Source organism: Magnolia sinica, chromosome 9, assembly GCF_029962835.1.
Source record: "Magnolia sinica isolate HGM2019 chromosome 9, MsV1, whole genome shotgun sequence".
Taxonomy (NCBI): domain Eukaryota; kingdom Viridiplantae; phylum Streptophyta; class Magnoliopsida; order Magnoliales; family Magnoliaceae; genus Magnolia; species Magnolia sinica.
Genome location: NC_080581.1, coordinates 26,524,279 through 26,541,860, shown reverse-complemented (window position 1 = coordinate 26,541,860; position 17,582 = coordinate 26,524,279). Strand labels below are relative to the sequence as shown.

The 17,582-nt window shown below is 37.6% G+C and overlaps 1 long non-coding RNA gene across 1 annotated transcript; it reads left to right on the top strand.

Annotated features, from left to right (window-relative positions):
- Positions 1 to 1,070: 1,070 nt before the first annotated feature.
- On the top strand, positions 1,071 to 1,545 carry LOC131254753 (uncharacterized). The gene is made up of 3 exons (XR_009175843.1): positions 1,071 to 1,169; positions 1,251 to 1,325; positions 1,421 to 1,545. It is a non-coding gene; the product is annotated as an uncharacterized LOC131254753 (long non-coding RNA).
- Positions 1,546 to 17,582: the final 16,037 nt, after the last annotated feature.

Here is a 17,582-nt window from a genome sequence, read left to right as displayed (position 1 = left end):
TCTTGCATCTCAGGCAGCTCAGGTCTTCTACTGTAAGGATCCAACTAGAGATGACTGGCATGTTGTACTGGATGCTCCTAAGAGATTGATGAAAGATGCATATGCATTTGAAGATCCACTTGAATTTGAGGCCAGTAGGAATGTAAGTTCTTCAGCACTTTCATTAATCGATGATTTAAATAAAGAAGATGAAGATGTACATGAAAAATCATGGGTAGAGAGTGATCCGAGTACCTCACGTCATAGGAAACGGAAAAGAAACTAACAAGATTCAAATCAGTTTGAAAGTGAGTTGAATCCTATTTAGTAATGATTGTTATAATTTTTTAGCTATCAAAATATTAATAGAATGCCAATTACATAATAATGAGATATTGTTTTATTTTATAAAATTTCAGGAATTATGTCAGATTTTCGTGGTTCATCAGCTTCAGCCCAAGGAAGCAATACAAGGAAGAGACTTGAATTAAATGAATATAAACAACCAGTTGGAGAAACATCAGCGCCTTTCAACACATTTTTAGGGCAACTTGGCAAGACACATTGTCCAATTTCATTTGCTGATTGGCGCAAAGTGCCTGGTGCAATTAAAGATAATATCTGGTCTGTGGTTTTGGTGAGCATGTTTGTTCTTGATTTTATTTTTAATTCTTACTCAATAAGATTGTTTGATTATTAATTTAATGAAATAGGCCACGTACGACATCGATGATGAGTTAAAAGAATATGCATTTTTAAAAGTAAGCAAAGCTTGGAAGGTATGGAAATACAATCTGCGAAAGGAATATGATAAATTTGATAATGATGTAGAAAGAAGAAGAAATTGTCCCATTGGTGTGAAGCAAGAGGATTGGGACATTTTCACTAATCTACAATCCACAGAATTATTAATCAATCTTCGTAAGAAGGGAAAGACTTCAAGAGCACAAGTGAAATGCCCTCACATGACTGGAAGACGAGGTGTTGCTAGGACATTAGAGAAAATGGTAATTTGTACTACATTTTTTGACAATTTAATTGATGAATATAAATTCTTGTTGACTAATTTTCTTACATAATTACAGCAAAAAGAAAATCCAAATACTATCATCACCAGGACCGACTTGTTTGTTGCCACTCATAACAGATCTGATGGGTCTTACCCAACACAAACACATCTTGAAATAGCGGTGAGAATAATTTTTCAATTTTTAATCATTTTTTTATTTAAGTACAATGAAGGATTTATTGTAACAACTATATTTTAATAGGAAAGAATATTATCGATAGCTGGTAGTGATCCTTCCAGTAAGCATAAGGATTTAGACTACGACCCAGTTTCACAGGTTTTCCATCAATTCTACTCACTTTACATACATTGCCGTTGGTTTTTTTAAATAATAATATACACACATCACTAAACTTAAAAATTATTATTTAGGTTTGTGGTCGTGATAACAGAGGCCGGGTTAGGGGCATGGGTTTGGGTATTTCTAAGACTACTATGAAGGTTGCCACCCCCTACATCATAGAAGCTCGGTCAGAGAGGAATGCACGTATGTCCATTGATGCTAAATTTGAAGCATCAATGACTCGAATGCAAGAATTTCGTACGATTGTTGAGCAACAATTTGCTAAACTTAGGCAACAAATTACTTATCAAAGCCAACTACTTCACTGCTTCCCTGATACAGCTGCATCTCAGGTACTGCATTTGCCGTGATCAAATGATATAATTATTATTTTTAAAGATAAAAGTAGCATTATTATTAACATGAAACCATTATGTTATTTATAGGCCCACCGTCGATCTGGTGAGCCCTCAAGTATTCGAGAAGACTCTGCAACAACTCCATCGATGGAACAAATTTGTCAATTGAGAGATATCCGTGGTCGGACTGTTGCTAGTGGGCGGATGGTGTCAGATACTATAGGCATACCTCTAGAATGCATCATAGTTGTAATAGATGATATCAATGTTTGCATAGCAGAGTTGTTTAATGATGATAGGACATTTGAAGATATTCAATTGGGTGAAATTGTTGTTTGGCCCAAATGCCTAATGAGAATTTGAATATTCAGTAGTTTTGTTTAAATTTTTGAACTCTAGGACATATTGTATGACGAAAACTTGATTATTCACTGAAATCCTTTTTTGATCAAGTTGTCTTTTTTATTTATTTAATCTTTAGCATCTTTTTTATTAATTATGGCTTGTTGTCATTTGTTTTTTATTAACCAAGTCACTAAAGGATTTCAATTTCAAATGTAACTGAAGTATTGATGAAACGTTATCTCTTGTTGCAGTACGAGATGTAACAAGAATATACATTGATTGTGTATTTGAATTTCTTTAAATGCACCAACCAAAAACGATTTGAGACAACGTTCAATGATATTTTGTTAAATATGAAATTTATGACCCTTAGTAACTTGGTTAATTAAAAAGAACTACGCAGTGGCTTGATCCCAATTTGACTTTTTGGGTACGTAGGCAGCCGTTCGTAATGTACTAGAATATCGGTGCAGCCACAAATCTTTTTTCTCCTTTAAATTGTAACAGACTGTATTGGTTGCATTTTTCTCTGTCATACAGGTTGTGGCTATCAAAGATATAATATCACCTCCTTATAGAAAAACATTTAATGATGTGTACAGGTAAATTCATTTTTTCTTATTCCTTATAGTGTTTCCCAGTTATATTTGTGTTGGTTTCAGAGTACAAGTAGTAATAGAAAGTGTTGGTTGATTGTGGCTTATAGACAAAGGGATGAATAACCAACAATACGAATATGGAAGGCCTTCCCCAAGTCTCCAAATGCTTTTAGATATAATTATGTTGTTTTTAAATGTATTAACTCAAAATTGATGGAGCAAACCCGGATGTGCGTCGGAGCTATCCAGATGTTGAGCGGGGGTCCCTGGAAGGTGAAAACCGTTGTTCTGGCCATGATGAAGCTATTCATTTCTTATGGACAACATTGGAGTGGCCTGGCCATTTGGACAGACCATGTTTATGTATTTACTCGAAATTGATGGACCAGACCCGGATGTGCGTCGCAGCTATCCGGATGTTGAGAAGGGGTCCCTGAAAGATGGGAACCACTGTTATAACTATGATGAAACTGTCCATTTCCTATGGACAGCATTGGAAGGGCCTGACCAATTGGAGAAGGCCGTGTTTATATCTGTTTTTGCAGGGACCACACCCTTAACCTATTTCCTAAACTTATTCTCAAATCACAAAACCTATAACTACAACCTAAACATATACCCTAAACCTATAAACTATAACCTAAACCTTAACCTAAACTTAAACCTAAAACCTAAATGTATTCTTAAATCCCTAAACCTAAACCTATACGTAATCCTAATCTCAACTCCCTAACCTAAACCTAAACCTAAACTTGAAAACCAAAACCTAAACCTGATCCTGAACCCGAACCTGATTTCTTAAACATAAACCTTAACCTATTCTCAATTCCTTAAACCTATAGCATATAACCTAAACCAAAAGCTAAACCTAAACCTTAACCTAAACCTTAACTTAAACCTGTAACCTATAACCTAAACATAAACCTAAAATCTAAATGTATTCTCAAATCCCTAAACCTAAACCTACACCAAATCCGAATCTCAACTCCCTAACCTAAACCTAAACCGAAACTGGAAAACCAAAACCTAAACCCGATCCCGAACCCGAACCCGATTTCATAAACCTAAACCTTAACCTATTCTCAATTCCCTAAACCTATAGCTTATAACCTAAACCGAAACCTAAACCTATACCTTAACCTAAACCTAAACCTAAACCTAAACCTATAACCTATAACCTAGACATAAACCTAAAACCTAAATGTATTCTCAAATCCCTAAACATAAACCTACACCTATTCCTAATCTCAACCCTCTAACCTAAACCTAAAGCTAAACTTGAAAACTCAAACCTAAACCTGATCCTGAACCCGAACCCGATTTCCTAAACCTAAACCTTAATGCATTATCAAATCCCGAAACATAAACCTACACCTAATCCTAATCTCAACTCCCTAACCTAAATCTAAACTTAAACTTGAAAACTCAAACCTAAACCCAATCTCGAACCCGAACCTGGTTTCCTAAACCTAAACATTAACCTATTCTCAATTCCCTAAACCTATATCTTATAACCTAAACCTAAACTAAAACCTAAACCTAAACCTAAACCTAAACCTAAACCTATAACCTATAACCTTAACTTAACCTAAACCTAAACCTGTAACCTATAGCCTAAACCTAAACCTAAAACCTAAATGTATTCTCAAATCCCTAAACCTAAACATACACCTAATCCTAATCTCAACTCCCTAACCTAAACCTAAACCTAAACCTAAACTTGAAAACCAAAACCTAAACCCGATCCCGAACCCGAACCCGATTTCCTAAACCTAAACCTTAACCTATTCTCAATTCCCTAAACCTTAACCTAAACCTAAACCTAAACCTAAACATGTAACCTATAACCTAAACTTAATCCTAAAATCCAGATGTATTCTCAAATCCCTAAACCAAAACCTACACCTAATCTTAATCTCAACTCTCTAACCTAAACCAAAACTGAAACTTGAAAACGAAAATCTAAACCCGATCCCGAACCCGAACCCGATTTCCTAAACCTAAACCTTAACCTATTCTCAATTCCCTAAACCTTAACCTAAACCTAAACCTAAACCTGTAACCTATAACCTAAACCTAAACGTAAAATCTAAATGTATTCTCAAATACCTAAACCTAAACCTACACCTAATCTTAATCTCAACTCCCTAACCTAAACCTAAACCGAAACATGAAAACCAAAACCTAAACCCGATCCCGAACCCGAACCCGATTTGATAAACCTAAACCTTAACCTATTCTCAATTCCCTAAACCTATAGCTTATAACCTAAATCGAAACCTAAACCTATACCTTAACCTAAACCTAAACCTAAACCTATAACCTATAACCTAGACAGAAACTTAAAACCTAAATGTATTCTCAATTCCTTAAACCTAAACCTACACATATTCCTAATCTCAACTCTCTAACCTAAATCTAAACCTAAACTTGAAAACTCAAACCTAAACCCGATCCTGAACCCGAACCCGATTTCCTAAACCTAAACCTTAATGTATTCTTAAATCCCTACACCAAAACCTACACCTAATCCTAATCTCAACTTCCTAACCTAAACCTAAACTGAAACTTGAAAACTCAAACCTAAACACGATCCCGAACCCGAACCCGAACCCAATTTCCTAAACCTAAACATTAACCTATTCTCAATTCCCTAAACCTATATCTTATAATTTAAACCTAAACATAAACCTAAACCTTAACCTAAACCTAAACCTAAACCTAAACCGATAACCTATAACCTTAAACTAACCTAAACCTAAACCTGTAACCTATAACCTAAACCTAAACATAAAACCTAAATGTATTATCAAATCACTAAACCTAAACCTACACCTAATCCTAATCTCAACTCCCTAACCTAAACCTAAACTTGAAAACCAAAACCTAAACCCGATCCCGAACCCGAACCCGATTTCCTAAACCTAAACCTTAACCTATTCTCAATTCCTTAAACCTATAGCTTATAACCTAAACCTAAACCTTAACCTAAACCTAAACCTAAACATGTAACCTATAACCTAAACTTAATCCTAAAATCCAGATGTATTCTCAAATCCCCAAACCAAAACCTACACCTAATCCTAATCTCAACTCTCTAACCTAAACCAAAACTGAAACTTGAAAATGAAAATCTAAACCCGATCCCGAACCCAAACCCTATTTCCTAAACTTAAACCTTAACCTATTCTCAATTCCCTAAACCTATAGCTTATAACGTAAACTGAAGCCTAAACCTAAACCTTAACTAAAACCTAAACCTAAACCTATAACCTATAACCTAGACATAAACCTAAAGCGTAAATGTATTCTCAAATCCCTAAACCCAAACCTACACCTATTCCTAATCTCAACTCTCTAACCTAAACCTAAAGCTAAACTTGAAAACTCAAAGCTAAATTCGATCCTGAACCCGAACTCAATTTTCTAAACCTAAACCTTAATGTATTCTCAAATCCCAAAACTTAAACATACGCCTAATCCTAATCTCAACTCCCTAACCTAAACCTAAACTTAAATTGAAAACTCAAATCTAAACCCGAGCCCGAACCTGAACCCGATTTCCTTAACCTAAACATTAACCTATTCTCAATTCCCTAAACCTATATCTTAAAACCTAAACCTAAACCTAAACCTAAACCTTAACCTAACCTAAACCTAAACCTATAACCTATAACCTTAACCTAACCTAAACCTAAACCTGTAACCTATAACCTAAACATAAACCTAAAACCTAAATATATTATCAAATCCCTAAACCTAAACCTACACCTAATCCTAATTTCAACTCCCTAACCTAAACCTAAACCTTAACTTGAAAACCAAAACCTAAACCCGATCCTGAACCCGATTTCCTAAACCTAAACCTTAACCTATTCTCAATTCCCTAAACCAAGAGCTTATAACCTAAACCTAAACCTAAACCTGTAACCTATAACCTAAACCTAAACCTAAAATCTAAATGTATTCTCAAATCCCTAAACCTAAACCTACACCTAATTCTAATCTCAACTCCCTAACCTAAACCTAAACCGAAACTTGAAAACCAAAACCTAAACCCGATCCCGAACCTGAACCTTTGTTCCTAAACCTAAACCTTATCATATTCTCAAATCCCTAAACCTATAGCTTATAACCTAAACCGAAACCTAAACCTATACCTTAACCTAAACCTAAACCTAAACCTATAACTTATAACTTAGACATAAACCTAAAACCAAAATGTATTCTCAAATCCCTAAACCTAAACCTACACCTATTCCTAACCTCAACTCTCTAACCTAAACCTAAACATAAACTTGAAAACTCAAACCTAAACCCGATCCTGAACCCAAACCCGATTTCCTAAACCTAAACCTTAATGTATTCTTAAATCCCTAAACCTAAACCTTAATGTATTCTCAAATCCCTAAACCTAAACCTACACCTAATCCTAATCTCAACTCCCTAACCTAAACCTAAACTTAAACTTGAAAACTCAAACCTAAACCCGATCCCGAACCCGAACCCGATTTCTTAAACCTAAACATTAACCTATTCTCAATTCCCTAAACCTATAGCTTATAACCTAAACCTAAACCTAAATCAAAACCTTAACCTAAACCTAAACCTAAACCTGAAACCTATAACCTAAACCTAAACCTAAAATCTAAATGTATTCTCAAATCCCTAAACCTAAACCTACACCTAATCCTAATCTCAACTCCCCTACCTAAACCTAAACCGAAACTTGAAAACCAAAACCTAAACCCGATCCTATACCCGAAACTGATTTCCTAAAACAAAACCTTAACCTATTCTCAATTCCCTAAACCTATAGCTTATAACCTAAACTAAAACCTAAACCTATACCTTAACCTAAACCTATAACCTATAACCTAAACATAAACCTAAAACTTAAATGTATTCTCAAATCCCTAAACCTAAACCTACACCTAATCCCAATCTCAACTCTTTAACCTAAACTTAAACCTAAACTTGAAAACTCAAACCTAAACTTGATCCTGAACCCGAACACGATTTCCTAAACCTAAACCTTAATGTATTCTCAAATCCCTAAACCTAAACCTACACCTAATCCTAATCTCAACTCCCTAACCAAAACCTAAAATTAAACGTGAAAACTCAAACCTAAACCGGATCCTGAACCCGAACCCAATTTCCTAAACCTAAACATTAACCTATTCTCAATTCCCTAAACTTATATCTTATAACTTAAACCTAAACCTTAAAATAAACCTAAACCTAAACCTATAACCTATAACCTTAACCTAACCTAAACTTAAACCGGTAACCTATAACCTAAACCTAAACCTAAAACCTAAATGTATTCTCAAACTCCTAAACCTAAACCTACACTTAATCCTAATCTCAACTCCTTAACCTAAACCTAAACCTAAACCTAAGCTTGAAAACCAAAACCTAAACCCGATCCCGAACCCGAACCCGAACCCGATTTCCTAAACCTAAACCTTAACCTATAGCATATAACCTAAACCTAAACCAAAACCTAAACCTAAACCTAAACCTAAACCTATAACATATAACCTAAACCTAAACCTAAGACCGAATGTATTCTCAAATCCTTAAACCCAAACCTACACCTAATCCTGATCTCAACTCCCTAACCTAAACCTAAACTTAAACTTGAAAACCCAAACCTAAACCCAATCCCGAACCCGAACCCGATTTCCTAAACCTAAACATTAACCTATTCTCAATTCCCTAAACCTAAATCTTATAACCTAAACCTAAACCTAAACCTAAACCTTAACCTAAACCTAAACCTAAACCTATAACCTATAACCTTAACCTAACCTAAACCTAAACTTGTAACCTATAACCTAAACCTAAACCTAAAACCTAAATGTATTCTCAAATCCCTAAACCTATACCTACACCTAATCCTAATCTCAACTCCCTAACCTAAACCAAAACCTAAACTTGAAAACCAAAACCTAAACCCGACCCCGAACCTGAACCCAATTTCTTAAACCTAAACCTTAACCTATTCTCAATTCCCTAAACCTCTTGCTTATAACCTAAACCAAAACCGAAACCTAAACCTACACGTTAACCTAAACCTAAACCTAAACCTATAACCTATAACCTAAACTTAAACCTAAAACCTAAATGTATTCTCAAATCCCCAAACCTAAACCTACACCTAATCCTAATCTCAAATCCCTAACCAAAACCTAAACCTAAACTTGAAAACTCAAACATAAACCCGATCCTGAACCTGAACCCGATTTCACAAACCTAAACCTTAATGTATTCTCAAATCCCTAAACCTAAACCTAATCCTAATCTCAACTCTCTAACCTAAACCTAAACTTAAACTTGAAAACCCAAACCTAAACCCGAACCCGATTTCCTAAACCTAAACTTTAACCTATTCTCAATTCCCTAAACCTATATCTTATAACCCAAAACTAAGCCTAAACCTAAACCTTAACCTAAACCTAAACCTAAACCTGTAACCTATAACCTAAACCTAAACCTAAAACCAATATGTATTCTCAAATCTCTAAACCTAAACCTACACCTAATCCTAATCTCAACTCCCTAATCTAAACTTAAACCTAAACTTGAAAACGAAAACCTAAACCCAATCCCAAACTCGAACCCGATTTCCTAAACCTAAACATTAACCTATTCTCAATTCCTTAAACTTATAGCTTATAACCTAAACCTAAACCTAAACCTTAACCTTAACCTAAACCTAAACCTTAACCTAATTTCAATTCCCTAAACCTATAGCTTATAATCTAAACCTAAGCTTAAACCTAAACCTAAACCTAAACCTAAACCTGTAACCTATAACCTAAACCTAAACCTAAAACCTAAATGTATTCTCAAATCCCTAAACCTAAACCTACACCTAATCCTAATCTCAACTCCCTTACCTAAACCTAAACCTAAACCCGATCTCGAACCCGAACCCGATTTCCTAAACCTAAAGCTTAACTTGTTCTCAATTCCCTAAACCTATTAATGCTTATAACCTAAACCGAAACCTAAACCTATACCTTAACCTAAACCTAAACCTAAACCTATAACCTATAACCTAAGCATAAACCTAAAACCTAAATGTATTCTCAAATCTCAAACCCTAAACCTACACCTAATCCTAATCTCAACTCCCTAACCTAAATCTAACGTAAACTTGAAAACTCAAACCTAAACCCGATCTCGAACCCGAACCCAATTTTCTAAACCGAAACCTTAATGTATTCTCAAATCCCTAAACCTAAACCAACACCTAATCCTAATCTCAACTCCCTAACCTAAACCTAAACCTAAACTTGAAAACCCAAACCTCAACTCGATCCCGATTTCTTAAACCTAAACCTTAACCTATTCTCAATTCTCAAAACCTATAGCTTATAACTTAAACCTAAACCTAAACCTAAACCTTAACCTAAACCTAAACCTAAACCAATAACCTATATAACATATAACCTAAGCCTAAACCTAAAACCTAACGTATTCTCAAATCCCTAAACCTAAATCTACACCTAATCCTAATCTCAACTCCCTAAACTTAACCTAAACCTAAACTTGAAAACCCAAACCTAAACCCGATCCCGAACCCGAACCCGATTTCCTAAACCTAAACCTAAACCTATTCTCAATTCCCTAAACCTATAGCTTATGACCTAAACCTAAACCTAAACCTAAACCTTAACCTAAACCAATAACCTATAACCTAAACCTAAACCTAAAACCTAAAACCTAAATGTATTCTCGAATCCCTAAACCTAAACCTTCACCTAATCCTAATCTCAACTCCCTAACCTAAACCTAAACCTAAACTTGAAAACCCAAACCTAAACCCGTTACCAAACCCGAACCCGATTTCCTAAACCTAAACATTAACCTATTCTCAATTCCCTAAACCTATAGCTTTTAACCTAAACCTAAATGTAAACCTTAACCTAAACCTAAACTTAAACCTATAACCTATAACCTAAACCTAAACCTAAACCTAAAACCTAAATGTATTCTCAAATCCCTAAACCTAAACCTACACCTATTCATAATCTCAACTCCTTAACCTATACCTAAACCTAAACTTGAAAACCCAAACCTAAACCCGATCCCGAACCCGAACCCGATTTCCTAAACCTAAACCTTAACCTATAACCTAACCTAAACCTAAACTTATTACCTGCACTTCTAACCTAAACCTATAACTTAAACCTAAGCCTAAAACCTAAACTTAAACCTAAAATCGAAATATATTCTCAAATCCTTAAACCTAAACCTACACCTAATCCTAATCTCAACTCCCTAACTTAAACTTAAATCTAAACTTGAAAACCCAAACCTACACCTGATCTCGAACTCGGACCCGATTTCCTAAACCTAAACCTTAACCTTAACCTATTCTCAATTCCCTAAAGCTATAACCTATATACTATAACCTATAACTAAAACCTAAACCTTAACCTAAACCTATAACCTAAACCTAAACTTTAACCTAAACCAAAACCAAAACCTATGACATAAACCTTAACCTATAACCTATATAACCTATAACCTAAACTTATAACCTATAACCTATAACCTAAACCTAAACCTAAAACCTAAATGTATTCTCAAATCCTTAAACCTAGAGCTACACCTAATCCTAATCTCAACTCCCTAACCTAATCCTAAAGCTAAACTTGAAAATCCAAACCTAAACCCGATCTCGAACCCAAACCCAATTGCTATAATAATGTAGCCCAATCACATGGTAAGAAACAAGAATGTATCCCTTTTAACACATGTCCCTTTTTACAAAGCTTTAATTTTTGTTGTTATTTCTATTAACTTGAATTGTAGCCCAATCACATGGCAACAAACAAGAATGTATCCCTTTTAACACATGCCCCTTTTAACAGAGCTTTAATTTTTGTTGTTGTTTCTATTAACTTGAATTGAAATGCTTTTTTGCATTATTTGCTTGCATTAGTTTTATTTTAATGATCAGTTTTATTTTAAAAAAGTGCCCACTTTTTTGGAAGAAGTTTATGCAATTCTTCATAATTCTGAATTATAATGTTTTGCTGGTTTAATATTTTTTTTTTCAAATGAAAGACACAAAAAGAAAATTGTTGCTATTTTTTTTTCTTTTTTTATTTATGATGTTAAACTTATATATATTTATGTGTAAATGAATGTAATGTGGATAAGATTGTTTGTGTTTGGATGGATGTAGTTTATGTTTGGATGAATGTAGTTTATGTTGGATTTGCGTAGTTTGGGTTTAGATGGATATGAATGTGAATATGATGAAATATATTATATAACAGGTGTATATCGGGAAGAATACGATGAAATATATTGTAACAGGTGATCTTCTCAAATTCTCAAAAGGGACGGTCCATGACAGTCCATGACAGTCCTTTTTAAGGACGGTCTGTGGCCGTCCTTTGAAGGCTCATAAGAGACGGTCCATGACAGTCCTTTTTAAGGACAGTCCATGACCGTCCTTTTAAAGGACGGTACATAGTCGTCCTTTGAAAGGCCATAAGAGACGGTCCATGACAGTCCTTTTTAAGGACGGTCCATGACCGTCCTTTTAAAGGACGGTCCATGACTGTCCTTTAAAGGCTCATAAGAGACTGTCCATGACCGTCCTTTTTTCGTCAATAAGAATGACGATTTTCAACCATCCTTTAAGTAATATAACACGTTAAAATTTGACGGCCCATGCGACTGTCCATGACCGTCCTTTTTGGTCATTTGAGACGATTTTGGACCGTCCTTTTTTCACAGTTTTGGCGTAGTGGTAAGAGCTACATATCAGCGAGCCATGACTGCCTTGTTCCACGACATGATAAACAAGGAAATGAAAGTTTATGTGGACAACATGATCATCAAATCTTGCACGATCGAAGGGCATTTTGAAGACCTCAAAAAGCTCTTCAACAGGCTGAAAAAGTTCAAGCTCCGCCTCAACCCGCAAAAATGTGTTTTCGGAGCAACCGGGGGCAAACTATTAGGCTTCATCGTCAGCGAAGATGTCATCCGGGTGGACGAGACCAAGACCAAAGCAATCATCGAGATGCCGACTCTAAGAACTGAGAAGGAAATTTGGGGTTTCCTCAGACGAATCCAGTACATCAGCCGATTCATCGCACAACTCACACCTATCTGTAAGCCCATATTCAAGCTTCTCAGGAAGAACTCGCCAAAGGAATGGAACGACGACTGCCAAGAGGCCTTCGGCGAGATCAAGAAGTACCTACTAAACCCTCAAGTGCTTATGCCACCTACACCAGGTAGGCCATTGCTGTTATACATTTCTGTCGAAACCGAAGCAATCAGATGAGTTCTCGACTAACACGATGCTATATGAAGAAAGGAGCAAGCGATCTACTATCTTAGCCGAAGGTTCACAAGATATGAATCTAAATATTCTAGCATAGAGAACACATGTCTTGCCCTGGTCTGGACGACACAACAACTACGATAATACATGATCACCCACCTAATCCTTCTGCTCACTCGCATGGACCCGTTAAAGTACTTGTTCGAAAAACCAGCACTAATAGGGAGAATCGCAGAATAGCAACTGCTTCTTTATGAGTTCGACATCACCTATGTCACTCAAAAAGCAATCAAGAGGTAAGCACTGGCCGATCATTTAGTAGCACACTCCCTGCCGGATTATCAACCATTGAAGACCTTCCCTGATGAGGACAACCTCCTGATTGAGGAAGAAGAAGAAAGAAAGGCAGGAGAGTGAACACTCTTCTTCGACTGAGCAGCAAATTTAAAAGGAAGTGGGGTATGAGCAATACTCTACTCTCCCGACGACGTCCCAATCCCCATATTTAGGCGATTGGCATTCCACTGCACTAATAATGTAGCTGAATATGAAGCATGCATCGCTGGTCTAAGAGAAGCCATCATCCTCAACGTGAAAAGGTTGCGGGTCTTCGGAGACTCACAACTCATCATCAATCAGACGAATGACGACTGGAAGACCAAAGATGAAAAGATGATCCCTTATCATATTTACCTGGAGAATCTGATCGAGGAATTCAAAGAGATCACTTTCTCTTATATGCCCCCAACCAAGAATCAATTAGCAAATGCCCTGGCTACCCTCGCCTTGATGCTGGAGATCCCTAGGGGAACTGTCGAATGGAAACTCACCACGAACTTCAGGAAGAACCCGCATTCTACCTGGAGATCGACAAAGCCGAAACCTCTCCGAATGATTAGCCATGGTATGCAGACATTAGAGAATATCTTGAGCATCAAAAGTACCAGGAAGGAGTGGCATCAACCGCTCGTCGCACTATCTAACTGCTAGCGGCCCAATTTACGATCACTGGGGGCATCCTCTACAAATGATCCTTCAATCAAGTCCTCCTCCGTTGCGTGGATGAAATAGAAGCAACTCAAATCATGTCAGAAACTCACGAAAGAGTATGCGACCCACACATGAACGGACATATGATGACAAAGAAGATCCTACGGCTTGGTTATTACTGGGTAACAATAGAGATAAATGACTGCAAACACGTCAGGAAGTGCCTTAAATGTCAGGAGCATGTGAACCAGACCCATGCGCCTGCTTTCGAACTATACAATCTGACGACACCATCGCCCTTCTCTATCTGGGGACTTGACATCATCGGCAAAGTTAACCCCAAAGCTTCAAATGGGCATGCATACATCTTGGTGGCAGTAGACTACTTCACCAAATGGATAGAGGTAGCATCCTACACTACCATTACAGCATCTCACGTGGTAAAGTTCATGAAGAACAATATCATTAGCCGGTACGGGATTCCCCAGGCCATCATTACAGACAACGGAACTCCCTTTATCAATAAAAGGATAGGCGATTTCCTCGACAAGTTCAAGATTCAGCATCATCGGTCAAGTCCCTACTACCCTCAAATGAATGGTGGGGTCGAAGCTGCAAATAAGACTATTATTCATATATTGGAGAAGATGGTCAAGACGTATCGGGTCTGGTCAGAAATGCTCCCATATGCACTCTGGGCTTATCAGACATCTGTACGGTCTGCTACAGGCGTAACTCCTTATGAACTCACATACAGAATGGAAGCGGTGCTGTCAGTCGAGATCGAAATTCCATCACTCTGAATACTGCTGGAAGCGAAGTAAAGGAAGGCGAGTGACAACAAGCAAGATTTGATCAACTGCATCTGGCAGATGAAAAGCGCATGCATGTGTAAAGCCACTCGCAATGTTATCAAAGAAGGATTGTACGAGCCTACAATAATAGGGTCTAGAAGAGGAGCTTCAAAGTTGGTGACATGGTCATGAAGTGTATCTTACCGCCGCACTTGCCAGATCTCAAATGAAAGTTCAAACCCTTGTAGGATGGACCACTGATCATTCGGGAGGTTCTCCCAGGAGGCACCCTTCGGCTCACCAGTTTGAGAGGAGAGGATCTTCTTGAGCCCATCAACGTTCTATCACGGGTAACCATACCTAACCTTGTCAATGATTACAATCGCGAAGCTGGGATCAACAAAAAAAAGTGGGGAAGAAACGGAACCAGCATTTCACTAGTCAAAAGATGTAACGCCCTGAAATTCGGGGGTCCAGCATAACTCAGCTCCCGAGTTCCAAAACATCACTTATGCAACATAGTTAAGGATGAATGTATGTTGACTGTATTAGTACATAAAACATGGAATAGATTGAGCCAAAACACAGATATGATTCAGGGACAAGTGAATAAAGCAAGCGGAAGACTTATAGTAAAATGTGTACAAGTGTAAATCCCTGAATTACATATACAACCAGATCGTGTAAAAGTGTTATTTAACAAAATTATAAGTATCAAATTACATCATTTCAGTTCCCAAAAATAATCCCAGAGATCCCGCGCATCAGACCGAGGCTCGCTAGAACCCGTCTGAAAACTGCATATAGGAGAAGGCAGCCTCGTCGTCATCCAGCTCCCGCTCTGCCTCAGACGTCGCATCCACATCTGCAACATCAGGGCCTAAGACAGAGTCTGGTGGGTGTGTAACACCGCCCCAGAAACGTGGGAGTGAGTGATCAACTCAGTGGAACAATAAGGCACTGGTTAACATGTTATCAGTTCAATCAAACAGTAATGATAAAGCAGGATAAGTAATTAAATCCTAAGTACTCTTGTTAATGCAAGTATGAATGCAATATGATGCGTGCCCTCACGCGTACACCCTCAGCGTCTTCATCTTATGTTACGCATGACATCGCCTCAAAGTGCGCCACATCTACAAAGCACATGCAAATGCGGTGCATGGATATGATTACCAAGTTGTTATTAGTCCATTTCACACAACAGGATTGGGGAGCTAAGGTACCTTCCTCATATCACCATCCAAATAGTGATCCATACTAGGGTCGTCAATCCTAGATATCTCATACGATCATATAGTTGAGGTCGTAGCAAAGGGCTCGTCACCAATCAATGCACGCCTTTCATGCCCTTACTACCACAGATCGGCTCGTCACCTCCTTGCGGTATCCAGGTATGCTCGAGGTCACTACAAAGGGCTCGTCACCAATCAATGTAGGCCGACAGCACGAATATAGTGTCCCATACCACCATAATCGGCTCACGAGTTTAGTTGCTCACTGGTCACTACGGGGAGGCTCGTCACCCCAGCGTAGGCCGACAGCTCGACCACGGTGTCCCATACCACCATGTCCGGCTCATGAGTCTTAGCGGATCAGGTACCATGGTTATTAGGATTTCACTGGTAAGTTCGGTACCCTAGATTCAAGCAGTAGCGTCCATACATGGTTAACATACATCGGACAATCGAGTTACTTGACGAACTCGACTAGCACGAGCGCACGTTGAATTGAACGACATAGAGTGCGCAAACACTCCGCGTGGCCAAACCACTACCGCCAACTCTAATACGGCTCGGGTTCGTCTAATACGTCCTACGTGGCGAAAGCAATCTCAACCACGATTCATAGGGTCAATTACCGATTTCCTGGACTAAGACATAGTCCCAAACATCTTACACAACTACAGATATTCATATGGAATGTAAAGCAGTAATGGATTAACAGCTCAAATCATGGTACATATACATCTGAAGAACATCAACTTAACATAAATGTAAGCATAGGAGATGCTTGAATTTAAATAACTTGGAATGTAACTGCATAAAGGAAAACATGCGCATCCATAGGAGTATTGAGAATCACTTCTCAACGCCCGCAACAAGTGTAATAAGTTACACTTAGATCATTCATGCATTTCTACCAACACTTAGCACACATGGTACAACATACATGGCGTATGTTGAAATACATGCACTTAGGCAATTCCTTTTACTAAGGAGTTGTCATACATGCATCTAGCATACATACCCGACAAATAATCATGGCAAACACAAGTGCGTATTTTATACGTATACGGTACTTTATAAATACACTTAGAATACACAAATCTCAATATAGCACATGCATATCAGGAAAGCAATGTAAACACAACATTTGGCATGTGAAATCTCATCCATAACAAGAATAAATCACTAACTGGGATTGAAAGCCTTGAAAACCATAACCTATACACTTAAAGTCCGCACCTTAAGCAAAGAAAGAACCGCCGAGCTGATTTAGACGAGTTGTCTTCGTCAACGGCGCTAGAATACCCTAAAATAAGGATAGAAATGAGATACAACAACACCAAGTCTAGTCTAAGCTCTAACACAGGTTAGGGTTAGGTTAACTTACCCCAAAGGAACTCAGAATCGTCAGAAGAACGATTCAAAGGGAAGGTTCGAAGATGAAGAAGAACAAGGAAGAAATCAAGATGAATCACCAACCAATCTCTCTCACTAACTCTCTCTTTTCCACTCTCTTTCCAAGCTAGGGTTAGAGAAAATTCGTATGGAAATGAGAGCTAGGGTTTAAGGACTATATATAGGCCTTAAAATGATGGAAATAACCCCAGGGTC